The sequence below is a fragment of the Lepidochelys kempii genome, chromosome 3 (genome assembly GCF_965140265.1).
Source record: "Lepidochelys kempii isolate rLepKem1 chromosome 3, rLepKem1.hap2, whole genome shotgun sequence".
In the NCBI taxonomy this organism is placed as follows: domain Eukaryota; kingdom Metazoa; phylum Chordata; order Testudines; family Cheloniidae; genus Lepidochelys; species Lepidochelys kempii.
Genome location: NC_133258.1, coordinates 75,414,406 through 75,435,513, shown reverse-complemented (window position 1 = coordinate 75,435,513; position 21,108 = coordinate 75,414,406). Strand labels below are relative to the sequence as shown.

Here is a 21,108-nt window from a genome sequence, read left to right as displayed (position 1 = left end):
TACTCATCTCTTGCTGTAAAAGCACTGAGCATATGAAGTAACTGTTAAGGATTTGCTTTACAGTGTAAGTCTGATGAAGTTGGGGGATGTATTGTTTTTGGATATGTGTTGGAGATGGAAGTGAAAGCATTATGGAGCACTGGAGTGTGTTATTAACACTATTGTATGCAGTATAAAAGTGGAAGAGAAGCAGGGCCGGCTCTAGGCACCAGCAAAATAAGCAGGTGCTCGGGGCGGCACATTTCTAGGGGCGGCATTCCGGCGCCAGCCATGCCGCCCCTAGAAACGTGCCCCAGCTCGCCTCCACTCCGCCGCCGCCTGCTCCCCTGAGCGTGCTGCTGCCCCTCCGCTTCTCCCCCCTCCCTCCCAGGCTTGCCACACATGAAACAGCTGTTTGGCACAGCAAGCCTGGGAGGGAGGGAGGAGAAGCCGAGCGGCAGCGCACTTGGGGGAGACAGTGGTGATGGAGCGGAGGTGAGCTGGGGTGGGGAAGCAGCTCCTCTATCCTCTCTGCCCCCGTTACTTCCTGCGCGCCCCCCGCCACCCTTTCTCACCTCTGCTCTGCCTGTTCCCCTGAACACACTGCCTCTCCCTCGCCTGAGAGGGAGGGGGGAGAAGCGGGGCGGTGGCGGCGTGTTCAGGGGAGCAGGCGGAGCGGAGATGAGCTAGGGCGGAGGGTTGGGGGGGGAGCTGCAGGAAGCAATGGTGGGGGGGAATGCTGCACCCCTGGGGGAGGAGGCGGGGCCGGGGATTTGGGGAAGGGGTTCGGAAGGGGCGGAGTTGGGGCAGAGCCGGGGGTGAGGGAGCACTAAAAAAAAGTGGGGACGGCCAAAATTTTTTTTGCTTGGGGTGGCAAAAATCCTAGAACCGGCCCTGAAGAGAAGACACAAGTTTTTGCCCCCTAATTTCTTATTTCCATACTTTTAAGGTTTGAGGTGGAATGGGATGTGTCCTGCAGAAACCTTAACTGTGACTAAACATAGTTTTGCTTGCTAATAGTAACTCTATATTCAGTTTCTTCTTTTCAATGTTAAAAATGGCTTAAACCTAGTGCCATGTTTGAAGACAAAGCCACCACCATCTCCATGGAGATTGTAAGCTCTGCATTTAGCATGAGTACAAAAAATGGCCATATTCTGATTTTATTTATGCCTGTGTAAATCCCAATCAGTTTTTTAGTTCAGTGAGATTACTCCAGATTTGCACTGCTGCAACTGAGATCAGAATCTGGCCCATCAGCAGCAGCTGTTGAAAAAGCAGGGTTGCATTGTAGTGCTGTGAATAAAGTCTTATATGCAAATAATTTTAAATATGTAATTTACATAAACAGTAAGACTTCCAATCACCCTAAAGAAAAAGTAAATCAAAATTTAATTGAATTTGCTTGAAACCAGAATTAAAGAGAGGTATACTACATTATTACATTTTTAAGCAATCTACAATTAGATGAATAGGTTTTTTGTGAATACAGGGTATCTGCACTTCTGTCCCTTTTCCGGTCTCTCAAAGTGCACCTCCTCTAGTGTCAGGCCTTGTGTCTTACTTCTCCTGAGGTAGAATTCCACTCTTGGACCAGACTCTGAGATACAGTACACTACATATTGATGATGCTTACCAAGTAGTTTCAGTTGGGTTCTTCTCTTCAGGAGTCTGAGACCAGACAGCCGTTTTAAAACCAGAATATTGTTTGCTTTAATAGTGGAAACAAAGCCCTTAGAGAAAAAGGATTTTAGGACAGTCTACACACTTCTATTTTACCTAAAGTCTTACCATCTAGTAATGGAGACCTAGGCAAGCCTAGTTTCTCCAGACACCCCTGACGGTCATGTGTATCAGTCTAGTTACCCCAAACAACTCCCCAACATCTGCCCCTTCTTTGAAAGGGTTTACCTTTTTAACCCTGCCTCAGGTGTTTTCTGTTTTGTTTTTTGTTTTGTTTTGTTTTTGTTCCTCTTGTTCCCAGTCCTTTTCCAGTTCTGGCATTGTCTCTCATCCACCCTCAAGTATTTGCTGAGAAGTGGCTCATCCTGAGCCACTGTTTTCCTTCCTGCTTGTTTTTCCTGATAACCCCCCATTAAACTAAACCAACATATTCATACAGTAAACATCCCCATAATCTGGTCAATATACAATGTTCATAAATTATTACAAAGCAGTTTCACTTCTATCACCGTAAGCACCAATACTACCAGTAATGACAGGCACAATTTAGGATGCCTCCAGAAAGTCATCTCTAAAAAGTTTAGAATCATCTGATTTTTTTTCTCACTAATGTAATTCTGTCACATGCTACTTATTAGAGACTGGGTTAACAAAGCACTCTACTTCCTACATTTAATATATATTTTACATCTAATAGTGATTATTACTTATGGCTAAGTAACAATTATCATACCTTTGTCTTTCTTTTACCAATCTCCCTTTCACCTATCTAGGACTCCCACTTGTATCATATTTGAACTTAGTCCCTGATCCTATGATTGGGTCTGCACAGAAGCCTTTTGTCTGCAGGAAGTCCCACTGGTTTCAATAGGGCTCTGTGTGGGCACAAGGGTCCACCAGCACAGATCCAGTTATACGATTGGGGCTTTAATTGAAGGCTTTTTGGGGTGGGGAACATATATTTGTTTCTGTAAGGTACGCAGCCCGCTTTGGGATACTCTACAGAAATTAACCTCAAAACTCATGAGTTACATTTGTTTAAAGAAATTAAGACATGCAAGTAGCAGGTAGCTCTCTTATTCAGTTACCCAGGTGTGACTGGGTTGAGTTTATATACATCCACAGTAGAACACAAAGACAATGAACTCACTCCTTTAATAGGGTTTGACTTTATTGATAACTCATAAACAAGAATACAGCAAAAAGCCTAAATTTCTTCACAGAAATTTGTTATCCCTAGGATCAACCTCCAGAACTTCCTTTGTTCTAGCTCTCTCTTTAGAGGGAGCTATACCAGCCTCTTTATAGCCCACATGGAATAATTGTTAAGTATTATTATGTATTTGTAGTGTGGCAGTGCTCAGAAGCTGCAGACCATTGTGCAGAAACATACAACAAAAGAATGGTTCTTGCTGTAAACTGCTACAGTGTGTCGAGAAATCACTTCCTGTTATGGAGAGTTCTAATACCTGCTAACCCAGAAAAGTTCCACAAACCTCTTATTTTGAGTGAAAAGACCTGAAAATGAATAAGGAAAATCAAAATAGTTATACTGATAAATGACCATCACAGAATATTATCAAAGTCCCTTATTACCAACTATGCACCAAATTCCAGAATTTTTCTGACTGGACTTGATCCTGATTCTGCAAAGTTAAACATGGTAAAACTTTACAAAGATCTCAGGATCAAAATCTGTTAAAACTAATCCTACAAAGACTTGCACATGTGCTTAACTTTACACATGTGAGTAGTGTATTAACCTTAATGAGACTACTCATGTGTGGTTAAACACAAGCATAACAGGCCTAAATTACTCATTCTGTGTGTGATCTTGGGCAAATTTCACTTGACCGCCTATTGCCAGGAAATCTATTTGTAAAATTAGGTAAAAAGCAGGATCTTACTGAAAATCAGGGGTGAAATCCTAGTCGCATTGAAATCAATGGACATTTTTCACCCCAGATATCTGAGTTCAGCAGCCTAAGTAGGTGAATTACACAAAAGATTTATCACTGCATATGTAGTATCATCAAGTTTATTTATGAAATTTGCAAACTCAACCACTGTCTTCAGTCTCAGGCGAGTCAGCATATACTGTACAGTTTTTGCTACATAATTAAGCAAAGGAAGCGTCCACAAATGTCTCAAATACTCCAAAACCAGCACAGACTTGAAATAGTAATTAAAACAAAATCTGATAAATACAAAAGTAAATGTAACTTTGAAGCCAAACCCAGCACTCAGAAAAGCTATCCTAAAAATTTACAACCACATATGTAAGTGGGATTGCACTGGTGTAACTGAGGGCAGTATCTGGCTTCTGGCATTTATCTCAGTCGATATCTGTACTTCTATTTATGTCTGAAGAGTGTGTACATCTTAATTTGATTGTATGTTCCTGAGGTAGAAATAATGTCATGTATGTGTCTACCACTTGTGCTCTAATAATAATAATTAGTCTATTTTAGTCTATTATCTGCCTTGTATACTAGGGATTCACTTTAAAGACAAGGCTGCCATTTGGCGTGGGGGGAGGGAGTGGCAATCTAAACAATGTCTGTTTTAAACCAGTATTTCATACCTAGGGCCCAAATTCTCTAATGGCAAGCCTTTATGCGTGTGCTTAACTTTATGCATGTCAGTACTGGTGTGTAAAGTTAAGTATGTGTGTGTGTAAGTCTTTGGAGGACTTGGGTTTATATAACCAACATTTTCTATACCTGTATTAAGGAAAAGATGATTTTGATGCATCTGTAGCTGCAAGATATTTCAGTATGTTTTTTGTAACCCATGATGTTATTATTGGGGAATCTTGGATTATTGCTAAAATTACTGATCCTTTAAAATAATTTAATATAACTTTGTGGGTGTTTGCCTTTCCCTCCATACATGGAGTTATGCAAATAGAGGCATATTGTTTATTTTCCATTCACAAAGGATGTATTTTGAGGAATGTATTGTTAACTTGTTCCTTATGAGAGTTTTCATGCTTAAAACAAGGATAAAGCATTTCCCAGAAATGAGAAGTGTGACAAATTGAAACTGGCACATATAGCTGGTTCACTAGTTGCCCTTCTGCTAGCCTTTCCATATGGTATCCTTTTTGACAGACATTTGCAAATTTGACTTTTAGAGGCAAGGAATAAAAATATAAAGATCGGTTGCAGTTTTCTGTGATTTTTGGCTTTAACATGATATGGGTTGGAATAAAAAACTTCTATAATTCCTCTTTTGAAATACCTATGGTAAAACAACCCAAAGAATGTACAATTCTATGCTGATAAAATTCAGACTTTAAAATATGAGACAAGAGTATTTATTATATGAAATGCATATACGTATGAAAGATATGATTCTGACTGATTCATTTATTGTTTTCATTTTACAGGTAATGACAGGACCCTCTATAAACAAAAGAAGGCTGGCAGAAATAGGACTGATGGAACTAGCAGCTGTTCCAAAGGGCTCAAGATAGAGAGTCAGAGGAGATGAAGCCACAGCTAGTCTTCTCAGTGGGAGAGGGGAGCAACCCCCGCAAATAACACTTAGCACTTACTGTTACCATTATCTAATATTCCTGATACAGTAGCACTTAAAGGCCCCAATCAGAATTAGGGCCAGGTTGTGCTAAACCCTGTACAAACACATACAAAGACAAAAGCTCTACCCTGAAGAGTTTACAGTCTAAGCCCCAGATCCTGCAATTTGTTCCACTTAGGAGTCTTCACAAAGGCTTTGTCTACAGTACTATCACTTTTGTCTGTCAGGGGTGTGAAAAATCACCCCCCCCGATTGACAAGATTCTCTGATGAAAGTGCCAGTGTGGACAGCACTATGTCTGCAGGAAAGCGTCTCCTGCCGGCATAGCTACTGCCACTCATTGGGGGTACTTTAATTATGCCGGTGGGAGAGCTCTCTCCCACTGGCATAGTTAAGCTACACAGGAGACCTTACAGCGGTCCAGCAGCTGCTCCCGGCTTCTCTCCCGCACTGGATCGCCCCGAGCCGGGGGGAGGGAAGGTGGGTGTGAGCGGCGCGGCCGGGGGCGGGACCGGGAGGCGCGGCCCTGGCCAGGACCCAGCTTCTTCCGCCGCTTTCTGCGCTGTCGCTGCTGCCTGCGTGTCGGGGGGAAGCCCGTGAGTGAGGAATCGCGGCCGGGCGCGGGGTAGCTGCGACCCGGGCGCAGCGCGGCGAAGCCCCGGGAGGGAGGCGGCCGCCTCGGGGCCCGACTCTCGGGCTGTGTCTTCCCTGGGGCCAGCAGCGGCCTGGGCCTGGGGCTCGCCCACGCTGCTGGCCCGCAGGCGCCTTGGCCCCCTCTTGCCCCCTGCACACACATGGGCTGGGGCCCAGGTGCTGGTTGGCTTCAGGGGCCCGCTGGACCCTGCCCGCTCCCGCCGCGCTAGAGCGAGACGGCGGGTTATTCAGCCCGTAGGGCCCGGGCCAGGGGCAGACCCAGAGGTGCTGTTTGTGGGCTGGACCTTGTCCACACTGGGTGCTTGGAGCCCATCAGACGTAGTTCATGGTATTTCAGCTGAGCTGCCATCAGATGGCGACTTGCCTGGCTACCAAACTGGGCTGGGTTTGCACCAGTGACATGGCTGCTCTTGAAACGCTACGGCAGCACATTTGCACTGCAGCGCGGACATTCAGGCGTAGTTAATCCACCTCGCTTGAGAGGAGGTAGCTAGGTGGGTGGGAGACGGCTTCCCTCCACCTAGCCTTGTCTGCGCTGTCCTCTCGATCAGTACAGCTGTGTCTCTCAGGGGTGTGGGTTTTTCACATGGCTCTGTGTCCGATGGAGGGTCCCGTCTTCCTAAATGTCGAATCCCAGGAATGAAGTTACAGGAAACTTTTTTCACAGAAAGAAACTAAATTGCTTGTTACTTTTAACTGATCATTCTGCTGTTGTGTGTTGTTTCGTTGCCACACAAGGCACTGGCAGGGTGAGGAGAAGGATGAGGAAGTAGGTTTCATGATGTGAGAATTTGGACCCTTCCCTGTCCCCTGTGGAAAAAAATTATACCTTAGATGTGCTTTAAGAAAGGCCCTATGAAACTCAGTTTCCTGTCTTAATACTTTTTAGTTGTAATAATATTTGAAAGAGTGTAACTTTTGTGTGTTTGTGGAGTTTTTTTCCCCCAGTTTGCTTAAGATGACTTAATTGAGTTTAGTTGTTTAAGAAATACAGTACAACAAAAATAGCAAAATGGGAAAATGTACTTGACCTGAAGTAACTTCTCAGTTGTCTAATAATAATGAAACATTAGTGTCACCATTTGTTGGATTAAAACATGGACTACAGATTTAACTAAGAAGATTCCATTCCCTTTGTTAGTCAAGTTAACAGGGAAAGTTAATGCACTTATTTAAAAATTGATTTTCTTTCATGGTCCATGATGCTCATTGTTGTCAGAGTTGAGTCACACTCTTCTCTGACATCCTAGCATTTGCCATGCTTGCAATTCCACAGCCTCCATGGAATTACTCTGGAGCCATTCAGCTGGGAAGGAGGGAGAGAAGGGTTAAGTAATAGTGTTCAGCATGCCTCTTGTGACCTGTTAAAATCGCTTAACACAAATTCCCGAAGTGCATGAATTTTTGTATCTTATATTTGAAGTTTGAGAGCTGATAGTGGTGATTGGAGGAAAATCCAAAGAAGAGACTTAATTAGTTTGATACTTGGGATATGAGAATCTGCTCTACATGCTGTATTTTAGCAAGAATTGTTTTAATTTTGGTCCCAGGTTTTAGAGCAGCATCCACTTTATCTTGCAGTTAACTCTGCATCAGACCGATGGACATGATTCACGTGACTTCATATGACGTATAGACACAAATAAGCAACTTCCTAAAATTAAAGTAATTTTGTGCAAAGTAATTTGACTAGCAAGGATGAGCAGTTTAAACTGTATCCATTGCATTGCTCAGCTTGTCTACAAGTATCATAATTTCACATGAGTTGCTGAAATGCAGTCCTTTTTTTAAAAAAAGCTCTTTTTTAGCTCTTAAAGTGGAGGCACAAATATGCTAGGCTAGTTGCACAATATGCCTTATGAAGTTACTCTGTAATTTACTCCATTTGTAAATATTTTGTCAGATTTCTTCAGGAAATATTGAAAAATTGTTATTCTGTAGATTTGTTTCCCCTTGAGTTCTGTGGCAGTACAGCATCCTGTCTTTTGGGTTTTGCTGGTAATGTCTAAAGCAGAACAAGTCTTCCTTGATTTGGGATTGACATGTGTCATAAAAACAAATTGGGGCATTCCTGTATGTAAAATGAAAATTGGATGTAATCTTACGCTCTTGGCAACTTGTCTTTGACTTTCTGAGAAATGGCACTAATACATAGACTTTTCATAACACTTCACATTTCTGATTCTGTTACTATCATTAACTAATCCTTGTCAGGTAGGTGAATATTCTCTCTACAAATAGGAAAACAGTGGTTAGTTAAATGACTTGCTCAGGGCCACACAGCGAGTTAAGGTGTCATAGCAGATGTTAGCACTCATGAGTTTCCGGCTCTCAGTCCTTCAGCTTGATGTGCGACTTCTTGTGGGTCACAGTATAATAATTCCACAACCACAATTCTAAGGGCTTGTCTACGCTGGCACTTTACAGCATAGCAACTTTCTTGCTCAAGGGTGTGAAAAAACACCCCCCTGAGAGCTGTAAGTTTCAGTGCTGTAAAGTGCTAGTGTAGACAGTGCACCAGAGCTATTCCCCTCCTGGAGGTGTGTGGGGTTGTTTTAGTTTGTTTGTTTGTTTTTTTTAATAGTACTGTGAGAGCTCTCTCAATAACATCCAGTGAACTAGTTTTACCCTCTTTTATCTTGGTGTTTTCCTTTTCTTTTTTTGGGTGGGTGGGAGGTAGGTTAGTTTACTTTTGCTTCGTGAAACTGTATGTTGACAGTGGTGTCAGTCTGACATAAAAGACCCTGGCCATTAGTCTAAAAATACTTGCCTACACTCAGTAACAAGATTTTGGCAACTTTTGGCATAGTATATTTTAGTCAAAAATAGCATGTGAATACTGTCACTGGGCAGGCAAATCCGATTTCTGTGAAACATAAGAAATCACAAAATGAAAGACAGATGAGGAATCTGAGGAGAATCACATAGGATGCAAACCATGACAATGGGCAAAAAGTGGTAGATGAAAGTGAAAGTGCTATGGAATCTTTAACTGTTACGTGGGAAGCTGTGTGAGAGAGGCAGCCATGTCTGTTTAACTTCTCGTCCAAAATACAGTCACCCTTCTAGGACTGTAATGTAATGTCAGTGGTGGACTACGAGCTTGAATCATCGTGTGTGATGTGCCTTTGGGTCAGAAGATCATGGACCTGACACTACTAGAATTTCAAATGACAGTCTCCAATGAAAGAAGTGTTGCTGCCACTACCAGTCAGTAATTCTGGTCCTTTTATGGCTCTAGCAGGCAGTGAGTACTTGTTTGCTCAAAAGGCTTTCATGGCTGTCATAGCAGTGAAAGTCCTGAACTACTGATTGATGACCTTGTCCAGTTGCTAGCCATGATGAATGCTGTTCTTGCTCTGATTGGAGAACATTTGATCCAGCAGTGAACCAGCCAAAATGCCACAGGTAGCTATGAAAAGTCATCCAAACATTTCTACTCGCCGCTTACATCAGAACGTGCAACAGTTCTGCAATACTTGCAGGAGATGTGTTGATTTAGCACTAGCAGCCCACAGGAATATATTCCTTTTGTACTTTGACAGATTTGAGGAAATGCATAAGGGCCTCTTCTCCAAATATGGCTACAGAACATCTTGGTCTCTAGATGCTGTATAATAAAGGCTCCATGTGCTCTGAGCCAAGCTGTACCTAAATTCTGTGGCAAGGTCTTGTGGTTTCTGTGGCAACCTGGTGCTGGAAGTTCTTCTGCAGCAGCTTCATTTAATCAGTACAGTAGCCGTGTGTTACTTGTTTTTATAGTCAGTTTCTCTCCACAGTGCTGTCTCCACATTTTCAGTGTGATGCGATGATTTCTGTTCAGTTTTGGCAATGTAAAACTGCACCATAGTTGTTGAAGTTTTTGGCAGCTGGATAGGGAGCAGTTGGTGCTTATGGTGCCTGTGGAGAGAGGGAGAAATCAATTTGGGATAAACATATAATCTAAAATGCACAGTAGTGAAATATGCAGTGTAGTTGTGGCCATGTCGGTCCCAGGATATTAATGAGACAAGGTGGGTGAGGTAATATCTTTTATTGGACCTACTTCTGTTGGTGAGGGCTTTCAAGCCACACAGAACTCTTCTTCAGATCTGGGAAAGGTACTTTGAGCATCACAGCTAAATTGAAGGTAGAAGAGATTGTTTAGTATAAGTGGTTAGTACATAGTCTAAGGGACCATTCAAGGTAGAGTGGCCAATTAACACGTTTTCAGTCACAGAACAAAAAGAAGGGGTTAGTGGGTTACAGATTGTTGTAATAATCCATACATCCAGTGTCTGTTCAATCCATGATTTTTAGTATCTAGTAGAGTTATGAATCTAAGATCCCGGGCTTGTCTTTTGAAATCCTTGAAAGTGTTGTGCAGGTTTCCTTTGAGGATGAGGACAGATAGGTCAGACATAGTCATTGCTCTGTGAAAAGTGTTCACCCAACTGTGATGGGTAAAAAGAAAAGGAGTACTTGTGGCACCTTAGAGACTAACAAATTTATTTGAGCATAAGCTTTCGTGAGCTACAGCTCACTGTGTGAGTTCAGTGGAGAGCACAGTGAATGTCTGGCTTCACCCACATAGTTGTTGTTGGGGCATTTAGTGCACTGGATGAGGTACACCACATGTAGTGATAGGCACGGGTAGGATCCATGGATCTTGAAAGGTGTGGTGGGGGGTGGGGTTGGTTGTACTATCACTGCAGAGGTGTTAATGGGCCACTCTACCTTTGGTCCCTTAGAATATGTGTTAACTACTTGTGATAAACAATCTGTTCCACCTTGCATTTAGCTGTGACGCTCAGAGTACCTTTCCCAGGCTTGAAGAAGAGCTCTGTGTGGTTCAAAAGCTTGTCTCTCTCTCCAACGGAAGTAGGTCCAATAAAAGATATTGCCTCACCCACCTTGTTTCTCCAGTAGTGAAATAGCTAATAATATTGGTTTCACAGTTAACGGCCAGATGAAAGTAATGGAAAAGTTTACACTTCTCCGAAGTATGGTTTCGGGCTGACTGCATACTCACTTAGCTATGCTTCAGTTTCTGTTCCGTTTGTGGTTTAATTTTTTTGTTTGTTTGTATAAGTAAAATGCTGGATCACTGTTACTACCAATATGTCTATGGAATTCTGTGGTGGTTGATGGACTCCCACAATAACTTGGGTTCTCCTGTTGCAGTTGGCTGTTGGCTTGCTTGTGAACCTCTACTGCCTAGATGATCATGTGCTGGTTTTAGATGAGAACAAACAGTCCACTCTCCAGCAGAAAGAAACTTAGGCTCCACCCTAGAGTGGACCACAATTAGGTAATTTGTAATTCTGTTAAATTCTCTCTAGGTTAGGTAGTGTTTAAATATATGTTAATTAAAATTTATCTAACATATTTTAAAAGACCACCTATTTTTCTAGTCTGAATACAGCCAGAAGATCTCTGCCGGCAGACTCTTTTCCTGTGTCTGTCTCTCATTGACTAGCAAATGATATTTTAGCTTGTAAATACATAGGTATTTGAGGTTCATCCCTTCCAGTATGGCAGTAAAAGGTGTTAGAGCTCTAGTCTGGTTGACTTGGAAGTGATTTGAGTTTCTTTATTTAAAACAATATAATTTTGGGTGGGGGCAGAATTATCTGAAATTCTTGTGGTATCCAGAGAAGGCCTTTCCTCTCCCAAAGTCAGTTAAAAATATACAAGTGTATGGGGGTATATCTACACTGGCAGAGTTGCATCACCAGCAGTTACAGCGTCGCTCAGAGTGCGCTGAAGGGAAACTGCTGTTGTGTGTTCACACTGTCAGCTGCCTGTGGAATAGCGTGTCCACACTTGTGGCACTTGCAGCAGTATTCAGAGCGATGCACTCTGGGCAGCTATCCCACAGAGCATCTTTTCCTCTTCTGCCACTAAGACAGTGGTTCTCAAACTAGGGGCGCTAGGGAAGGGCGGCCAGCTTCCCACAGCCCCCATTGGCCTGGAGCGATGAACTGCGGCCAGTGGGAGCCACGATTGGTTGAACCTGCGGACGCGGCAGGTAAACAAACCGGCCCGGCCTGCCAGCGGCTTTCCCTGAACAAGCAGCGCCCCTAGTTTGGAAACCACTGCTCTAAGAGTTGTGGGAAGGCGGAGGGGGTTGCGGGGCATCCTGGGTTCTTTCCCAATGCCCTGTGATGCATTGCTTCGCATCCCAGCAATCCCTGTGCTTCTGTCCGCATTTGACGCCATCTTTCAACAGTTTATGTACTGCATGCTCTGTCTCCTCAGTCTGCAGGAATGGATCCCGCTCCATTGACCAATATGCTGCTTGCTTTCACTCACATGTCACGAATGGCAGTGGAGTTATTCCTTAAACTACAAAGGCAAGAGGAGTTCAACATTGATCTCGCCATGTGTGGTAGCTACGACACAAGATTGCTTGTGGCATTCATGGAGGTGCTGACCACAGTGGAACGCTGCTTTTGGGTTTGGGAAACAAGCACTGAATGGTGGGATCACATCGTCATGCACATCTGGGATGCCGAGCAGTGGCTGCAGAACTTTCGGATGAGGAAAGCCACATTCATGGGACTGTGTGATGAGCTCGCCCCAGCTCTTTGGTGCAAGGACACAAGAATGAGAGCTGCCCTGCCATTAGAGAAGTGCATGGTGACTGCACTGTGGAAGCTGGCTACTCCAACCTGCTACCGATCGGTTGTTAACCAATTTGGAATGGGAAAGTTGACCATTGGACTCGTGTTGATGGAAGTGTGCAGGGCCATTAATCGCATCCTGCTCTGAAAGACTGTGACTCTGGGCAACGTGTGTGACATTGTGGATGTCTTTGCACAAATGGGCTTCCCTAACTGCAGAGGGGTGATAGAAGGCATGCATATTCCAATTCTGGCACCAGACCACCTAGCCACCGAGTACATTATTCGGAAAGGGTATTTCTCTATGGTTTTCCAGGTGCTGGTGGATCACCATGGGTGTTTCATGGGCATTTAATGCAGGCTGGTTTGGAAAGTATCTTTCTGGCCCGTTCAGGATGCTGCAAGCAGGGAGTTTCTTCCAGGACCAGAAGATCACCGTAGGGGAAGTCAAAATGCCCATTGTGATCCTGGGAGACCCTGCCTACCCCTTAATGCCGTGGCTTATGAAACCATACACAGGGCACCTTGACAGCAACAAGGAGCAGATCAATAACAGGCTGAGCAAGTGCAGGATGACTGTTGAGTGTGCTTTTGGCTGATTAAAGGCCCGCTGGCGATGCCTAAATGGGAGACTCGACCTGGCCAATGACTATATTCCTATGCTTATAGCCACATGCTGCACGCTCCATAATATTTGTGAAGGGAAGGGTGAAAGCTTCACTCAGGGCTTGATGGCTGAGGCTCAGTGCCTGGAGGCTGAATTTGAACAGCCAGAGACCAGGGGTATAGAGGGGCGTGGGGCCATAAGGGTTAGTGATGCCTTGAGGCAGCAATTTGAAGCTGAAAGCCACTAATATTTGTTGCTGTACTCAGAAGTGCAGTGCTTGTAATGCTAGGAGGTGATTGTGGTTGGTGCAGACAATGTACTATGAAGGTTTAAGAAAATTGCCTGGTGCTTTGCAGGGCTCTGTTTGCTTTCAATTAATGGAATAAAGATTGCTTTCAAACAAAAACAATTATTTTATTAAAAAACAACAAATGGAAGAGAGAGACAAACAAAAAAACACATCAGCACTGTGGGGGATGAGGGAAGGTGGGGTTCCAGGACGGTCAAAGATTTGTGTATGTCCAGGTATCATCTGCATCCTTGTCCTTTGGAGTACAGTGCAGTGGGTACTGTACTTCAACAGGGCTAAACTGCAGAGGGATGGGTGTTGAGTGCAGTGGGTACTGGGAGTCCACAGGACTGGACTGTGATAGGGCAGGAGTGGAATGTTGCGGGTACAGACTGGAACCAGGAGGTTGATAAGAGTATGTTGGCGGTGTCTGGGGGGCACATGGGAAAGAGTTTTGTGACGGAGGCTGCAGGGGAGGGCGGGCGCAGAGCTGCTTGGTTTGTAGTGCTAGTAGCTCCTGAAGCACATGTGCTTGGTGCGCCATAACTTTTAAGAGCCGCTCTGTGGCACGCCGTGTTCTCTTTTCGGTCCCTCTTCTCATTGTCCTGCCACTTCTTCAATTCTTGTTTTTTGGCCATGGAATGCATCATGACATCACGCAGTAAATGCTCTTTAGATCTTCGTGGCCGCTTTCTAATTCTGCACAGCCATTCAGCCATCGATAACAAAGAGGGAGGCTGGACTCCCATATCTGTGAAGCCAAAATGCAACATTTTACAGAAGCAGCATTGTTTTCAACACAGAGACCACTGATTCAGTGATGTAAAACATAACCACTATTCACATACTCGTCACTAACTGGCTGACTCCAGGCAAACACATAAGCCGCAAGACCCCCAAAATGGTGAGTAATCGCAGGGGCAAGGGAAATCAGTGTTCCCGGACTGTACTGTACACTGGGCACATGGCTCTTGGGGAGAGCCAGCACTGTAGAGCGGGGCCTTATAATCATTACTGTCCCCACGTTTTCCACAGGCTGTGCTCATTATGGAAGAGATCTTGCTGCTGAGGGTGAGCAGGGAATCAAGAGAGGCCGTGGCCCTTATGCGGCTCACCTGGGTGCAGCAATGGTCCCCTTCACACCCTCCCCAGTGATGGCAGAGTGGTGTGGGAAAATTACCCTTAATGGGGCAGGAAACAAAGTAGCTCTGCCAAAGATCCTGCGGCAGCGGATTGCCCAGTATCTCCACGAGAATTTCGGGTAGATTTGAGGGAGTTGATCAACACCCTCTTCCACTGCTCAGACTAGGCATGTGGTGGTATGCGCATCATACAGACACAACTCTTCTTTCTACAACCCTCCTGCCCCCAACAACTTGCTTCAGCAATTCCCAAAATCAAAGCCACTTACCAGGGGCCTCATCTCCTGTTTGTGCTTCGCCAAGCTCCTACAGCTGTGACTGGCTAGCCTCCTCCGGGGTAGAGAAGAGCTCCTGGCTGCATGTATCTCTGACCTCCGAGTCATCCTCTGCCTCTGGGTCCACCTCCACATTCTCATCCAAGATTTCCTCCTCCTGGCTCTGTCTACTCTCCACTGGCACGCGAGCCACCAAAGTATGCACAGTGGCCTTTGCAGTGGAGGTGGGGTCACCATCGAGTATTGCGTCCAGCTCTTTGTAGAACCAGCAGCTTGTGGGCGCAGCACGAGGCATTCCACAGCTCCTTCACTTTGACCTTGCACTACAGTGTGTCCCAGTCCCTGGTCCCTTTCTGTCATGCTTCGTGAAATCTTCTGGAGGTATCATAATTCCTATGGCTGGAGCGCAGCTGGGACTGCACAGCCTCCTCTCCCCAAATGCTGATGAGGTCCAGCAGCTCGGCGTTGCTCCAAGCAGGGGATCGCCTGGTGCATGGAGCAGACCTGGTCACCTGGAAAGATGCGCTGAGACCACTGCACGTGTCACCAAGCAAACTGGAAGGGAACTTCCAAAATTCCCAAGGAATTTACAGGTGGTGTGACAGTTGGTCACCTGAGGGCAGGGCAGTAGAGTTCCAACTGATTACTAGAAGTCGTATGTAAATCACAGTTTTTTAGAAAATTCATGATAAGGTCAATGGCAAAGTATTTCACCAGCAGGCTTAGTCAATTTCAAGGATGGAAGGATTTGTGGCAGAATGGAGTGCTGTGTCTGTGTGGAAGAATAGACATTCTGTGTATGCTCATTGATAAAGTTTGCTGGTTAAATTCATTCTGTCCTTGAAATTGACTAAGTTTGCACACAGAACTCAATTCTTCCACATGCACACAGCACTGTAAATTATGGTAATTTTTGAAAGAACACCATAGCTAAAGTAATATTTAAAAGGTCACCATTGGGGGCATTTTCGTGATTTCCATGCCCTCTGTGAAATCATGATTTACACAGGGCCCTACCCATAATGCTTGTTCCATTCCATAATTTTCACACTGTTTTTAAAATGCCCACAGTCCTGTACTCTGCTTTTCAGTCTTTACCATCTCTTGGGCAGAAGCATGGAGCCGGCAGAGCTCATTGCAGTTCTAACGACCATTGCTAATACAAGACACAGAATTTTCTTGTATTTGTAGTACTGAGGCCTAGTCTACATGAGAAAATCAAGTCACCATAACTACATCACTCGGGGTGTGAAAAAACTATGTTGCTCCAGATTGGGTTTGGATAAATTGACCTAAGTCCCTGAGTAGACAGCATTAGGTCATTGGAAGAATTCTTCCATCAACCTAGCTACTGCCTCTTGGGGAGGTGGATCTTTCCTGTCAGCATAGGTAGTGTCTGTTCTGAAGCACCAGTGTAGCATTGTAAGTGTAGACAAGCCCTTAGAGTAGTACTACTACTGGGATTGTGGGGAGGAAGAAGAGGAGATGTTCAGCCACCACGACTGGATGCTGATGGACACAGTGAATAAAAATGCCAGGTTGCTGCTGGATTCATGGTGCATCTCCACATGGTGAATCCCCGCCACTGGGCCTGAGAAGTGAGCAGTGACTGTTGGGTTGGTATCCTAGTGCAGGTTTGGGTAATGAGCAGTGGCTGTAAAACTTCCAGATGCAAAAGAACACATTTCTGGGTCCATGTGCCAAACTTGTCCCAGACTTCCAATGCAGGGATACCAGATTGAGAGTTGCATTGACAGTGGAGAAGTGAGTGGCAATCATGCTCTGGAAACTTGGAACACCGGGTTGCTATCAGTCAGTGGGCAATCAGTTTGGAGTTGGAAAATCCACAGCATAAAAAGAAAGTGATGCTTTTCCATAGTTATGCAAATACTGGTGGATCACTGCGGACATTTCACTGATATCCTTGTAGGCTTGTCAGGGAAGGAGCATAATGCTCTCATCTTTTAAGAACATAGGACTTTTCCAAAATCTCAAAGTGGGGACATTCTTCACATTAGTGATGTTGAAGTGACAGTAGTGATTCTGGGAGATCCAGCCTTCCCTTTACTCCCCGGCTCATGAAGCCATACAATGGCCACCTTGGAAGTGCCAAAGAAAGATTCAGCTACCAGTTCAGTAGGTGTAGAATGATTGTTGAACTTATTTTTAGTAGACTGACAGGATGCTGGCATGGTTTGCCCACTAGATGGGATCTCAATGGGGCAAACATCCCCATCATTGGAGCTGCATGTTGTGTACTGCATAATATCTGTGAGGCAAAGGGGGAAAGGCTACGAGCAGGGTGGAGGAGTGAAGTGGACTGGCTGTCTGGTGAATTTGAACAGCAGATGTAAGGGCTACTGGAGGAGCCAGGTGTGGAGCTATACAGCTGAGGGAGGCCTTAAAAAGAGCAGTTAACTCAATCACAGTAGTGTTGTGTGATGGTTTTGTGAAATAGTTTGCCTTTGTGTGTACAGAACTTAAATGTGGGTGAATTATTGACTCCTCTGTGAATTGTGGCAATTGTACTTGGTGTAAGTAATAAATATACTCGGAGTATCCAAAAATAGAACTGTGTGTCCACAGAAACAGGAAACAAAGCTACAGTGCAAATATCCAAGGTAAGAACATTCTAGCAGCACTGTAAGAGGGTGACCCATACTTTACATGGGTTTTTAAATGCATATTTTTATGTATTAAGACATATTACAAAGTTTCAGTCATATTACAAAGCATGTAGTATTTTGTGGCTTTTCCTGTAGTTTTCTCAGGCCAGTGTAGGTGCAGTTATGGTTCTTTTTGCTTTCTCCTGATGTGAAGGTGTAGAGATAAGAAGTTCATACTATGCTGCCACCTGTTATATTGGGTGGAAGTGGGGGGGGGAAGGGGCGGCTGTGACACACATAAGGAGCTGTGACAATAGACTTTTTAATGAGTTGGAAGGGCTGCTATGTCTCGGGTCTTTCAGATGTTGCACAGCATTATCGAGCTACGTGCCCAGTTTTGTTGCCTGAGTAAACCCTTTCTGACCTGATGGATTTCCCAATGCATCTCTCAGTCCCTTTTCTTCTTCTGCATCAGATCCTCTCTCCATTCTTCCTGGTCTTGGATATGTGGCCTCTCCAAGCCCTTCATTCACAGTCAGCAGCTGTGGGTGAATGGAGGATCTTACAGACTGTATCCTCCTGTATCCACTTCTTTCTTAATCTGAGTAGGGTCAGACAGTCAGCTGGCTTGGAGAGGGCACCTCTCAAGATCACCACATTAGAGGCTGCTGATTAAAACAGACAGATACAGCATTAGATTTACAATTGCAACACAAAGGGAAAGATAAGTCTCAAAACTCCCTTACGTAATTCCCACAAATACATTTAATAAGAAATGCCAGGTGTCACTTTTTAGCTTTGGAGTGCCTCATTACAGAACTGCTGTGCAGCTCAAGCTGTAGTGAGCAAGCCCTAACGGAGAAGGAGGTAGTTTTACTGCGTGGACGGTTTAGACACTGGACATCCATAGCTATGAGTATAGGGAAAGCATGGTAAAATATTGCCAATATTTTCTTAGGTAGTGATGATTTTGGCTGATGCCTCTCCTGAGTGTGACAAAGGCACAGAGAATCTAGCTGCTACTGACATTCTGAAGCTGCTTGGTTGGACCCATATACTGCTAGTCTGTCTGCAATGAGTTCTCATGGCATCATAACAGTAATGTGACGTGGGGGAAGAAACAAGCCACCATACCCAGAAATATTCAGGAAAATATTGCAGAGTATCTCCATAAAATTTTCATTGAGACTGCTCGTGAGGATAAAAGGGACATCCTTGTTCAGTTAAACAAAGTGCCCCACATGGGGTGAATTGTGGTCTTCCCTGCCTAGCCGAATAAACCAAATAATGGAAATGTGGATGTTGGCTCTACCTCTATCAGAGCATGTGGTGCTGACTTGCTGTAGAGCATGTCTGCTCTCCAGCAGCACAGTTCTGGTGATACAGCTGTGCTGCTGGAGCATTGTAGTGTAGATGCTTCCTACATAGATGGAAGGGGTTTTTCTGTCTATGTAGCTGATCCACCTTTCAGAGACCAGTAGCTAGGTCGATGGAAGAATTCTTCCGTTGACACAGCCAAGTCTGTGTTGGGCAGGAGGTCGAACTAACTGCAATGATCAGCCCTGAGTTACATAGTTAGGTCAATCTAATTTTTAAGTGTAGACCAGGCCAAGGACTGTATAATTCAGACTGCCATACTAATTTTTTAATTTTATCTTTTCAACATTTTACAAGTAAAGTGAACAATCAAAAATCAATGCCCTCCTTCTTCAAACATGGGGATAGGATGAGCACCATTCTTAAATGGGGACTAAGGAAGGAGGAGTGGGTGGGAGGGAAGAAGTTTTGAGCAACGAAAAGATAAAAAATGCTAATAAGACGAATAAAGGATATATACACTTACCTGAGCTCCCTTGCTGTTTATCACCGGGCTCATGTGCACTTCCCAGGAGGGACTGGATTGACTGTAGCGGAGTTTCAGAATACTCCTGGCTTATCATATGGTTTGCTTCTCCCTTCTGCTCCTCCTCCTCGTACACTGAGGTGGTCTCCGTGTTAGACTCTTGCAACATATCCACAGTTGTATGTTGGATACTGCTGGGGTCTATGCCAAATATGGCATACAGTTCATTGTAGAAGCAACAGGTCTGCAGGACAGCCCCAGATTTGGTGTTGGCATCCCTCGCCTTCTGGTATACCTGCGGATATTCCTCTGCTTTTATGAGGCACTGGTGCTAATCCCTGTCATGCTCCTGGTTCAGTATCCCCTGTGCAATCTGTACACAGATGTCTGTATTTCTTTGGCTGTTGCTTAGCTGGATTTGCATAATCTCTTCTCTCCACAGGCCAAGGAGTCCCAGGACTTCTTTCCTGCTCCACAGAGGAGCATGTCTAGTTGCTATCTGTGTGCGTGGATCCAGCATGGTTGGATGCTCACAAAGTTGGACTAATAGGTGCTCTCACCAAGGTGGGCAGTCAAAAAAGGGCATTTCAAAAATACAGTGCAGGTGTTAGAACTGGGGAAGGGGGACAAGTATCCGGTGTCTTTGACCTCCTGGGAGGTGGAGTTCAAAATTGCGATTAGAGCAACTACTAGTGCAAAACAGGGGTATTGTGGGACAACAGCTGGATGACTGTTAGGGTTGACACAGGTAATGCAGTGTCTACTCTCTTTCAAAAGTAAGTTGACCATGCCTCTGTGTTGCTGGGGGAATTGGTCTTAATGCATCACTGTAATGGGGTGCTTACATCAGCACGAGACAAATTTGGGTGTAGACACATGCACAGGTAGGTTGAAACAGGTTGACTTAGGGTACGTCTACAGTACATGTGCTACAGTGGCACAGCTATGTTGCAGCTATGCTAGTCTAGTATAGACACTTATTATAGCAACAGAAGTGGCTTTCACATCACTGTAGTAAATCCACCCCCTTAGGAGAGGTTAGAATTCATCTGTTGACCTAGCTGCGTCTGCAGGGGTGTTGGGTCAACCTAACTGTTGACATTTTTCACAGTCCTGAGTGATGTAGCTAGCTACAATCTAAATTTTAAATCTAAAATCTAAATTTTAGGTGTAGACTAGGCTTGAGGTTGATATAACTTTGTAGTGCAGACCAGGCTTGAGTTATTCTTCAGAGTCTCGGCCTTTTTTTTTTTTTTTAAAGTAAATCTCTACTTGCTATGGTTCTGAGGAAAGTCACCAAAGCATGAAGTGAGTGTGACTGATGCAGAGATAAAAAGAAAAGGAGTACTTGTGGCACCTTAGAGACTAACCAATTTATTTGAGCATGAGCTTTCGTGAGCTACAGCTCACTTCATCGGATACATACCATGGAAACTGCAGCAGACTTTATATACACACAGAGAATATGAAACAATATCTCCTCCCACCCCACTGTCCTGCTGGTAATAGCTTATCTAAAGTGATCATCAAGTTGGGCCATTTCCAGCACAAATCCAGGTTTTCTCACCCTCCACCCCCCCACACAAATTGACTCTCCTGCTGGTGATAGCCCATCCAAAGTGACAACTCTCTACACAATGTGCATGATAATCAAGTTGGGCCATTTCCTGCACAAATCCAGGTTCTCTCACCCCCTCACCCCCCTCCCAAAAACCACACACACAAACTCACTATCCTGCTGGTAATAGCTCATCCAAAGTGACCACTCTCCCTACAATGTGCATGATAATCAAGGTGGGCCATTTCCAGCACAAATCCAGGTTTTCTCACCCCCCCACCCCCATACACACACAAACTCACTCTCCTGCTGGAATAGCTCATC

General features: G+C 44.5%; 1 protein-coding gene across 6 annotated transcripts in view; it reads left to right on the top strand.

Annotated features, from left to right (window-relative positions):
• The first annotated feature begins 5,715 nt into the window (after positions 1-5,715).
• USP45 (ubiquitin specific peptidase 45) overlaps positions 5,716-21,108 on the top strand; it is a 103,396-nt gene continuing 88,003 nt past the window's right edge. For 5 of the 6 annotated variants that reach the window (XM_073336844.1, XM_073336845.1, XM_073336846.1 and 2 more), the window contains exon 1: positions 5,716-5,801. The gene's annotated coding sequence lies outside the window, so the exon portion shown is untranslated. Of the gene's footprint in view, positions 5,802-19,772; positions 19,791-21,108 lie in introns of those variants that run through there. The other variant, XM_073336842.1, reaches the window with a different exon arrangement.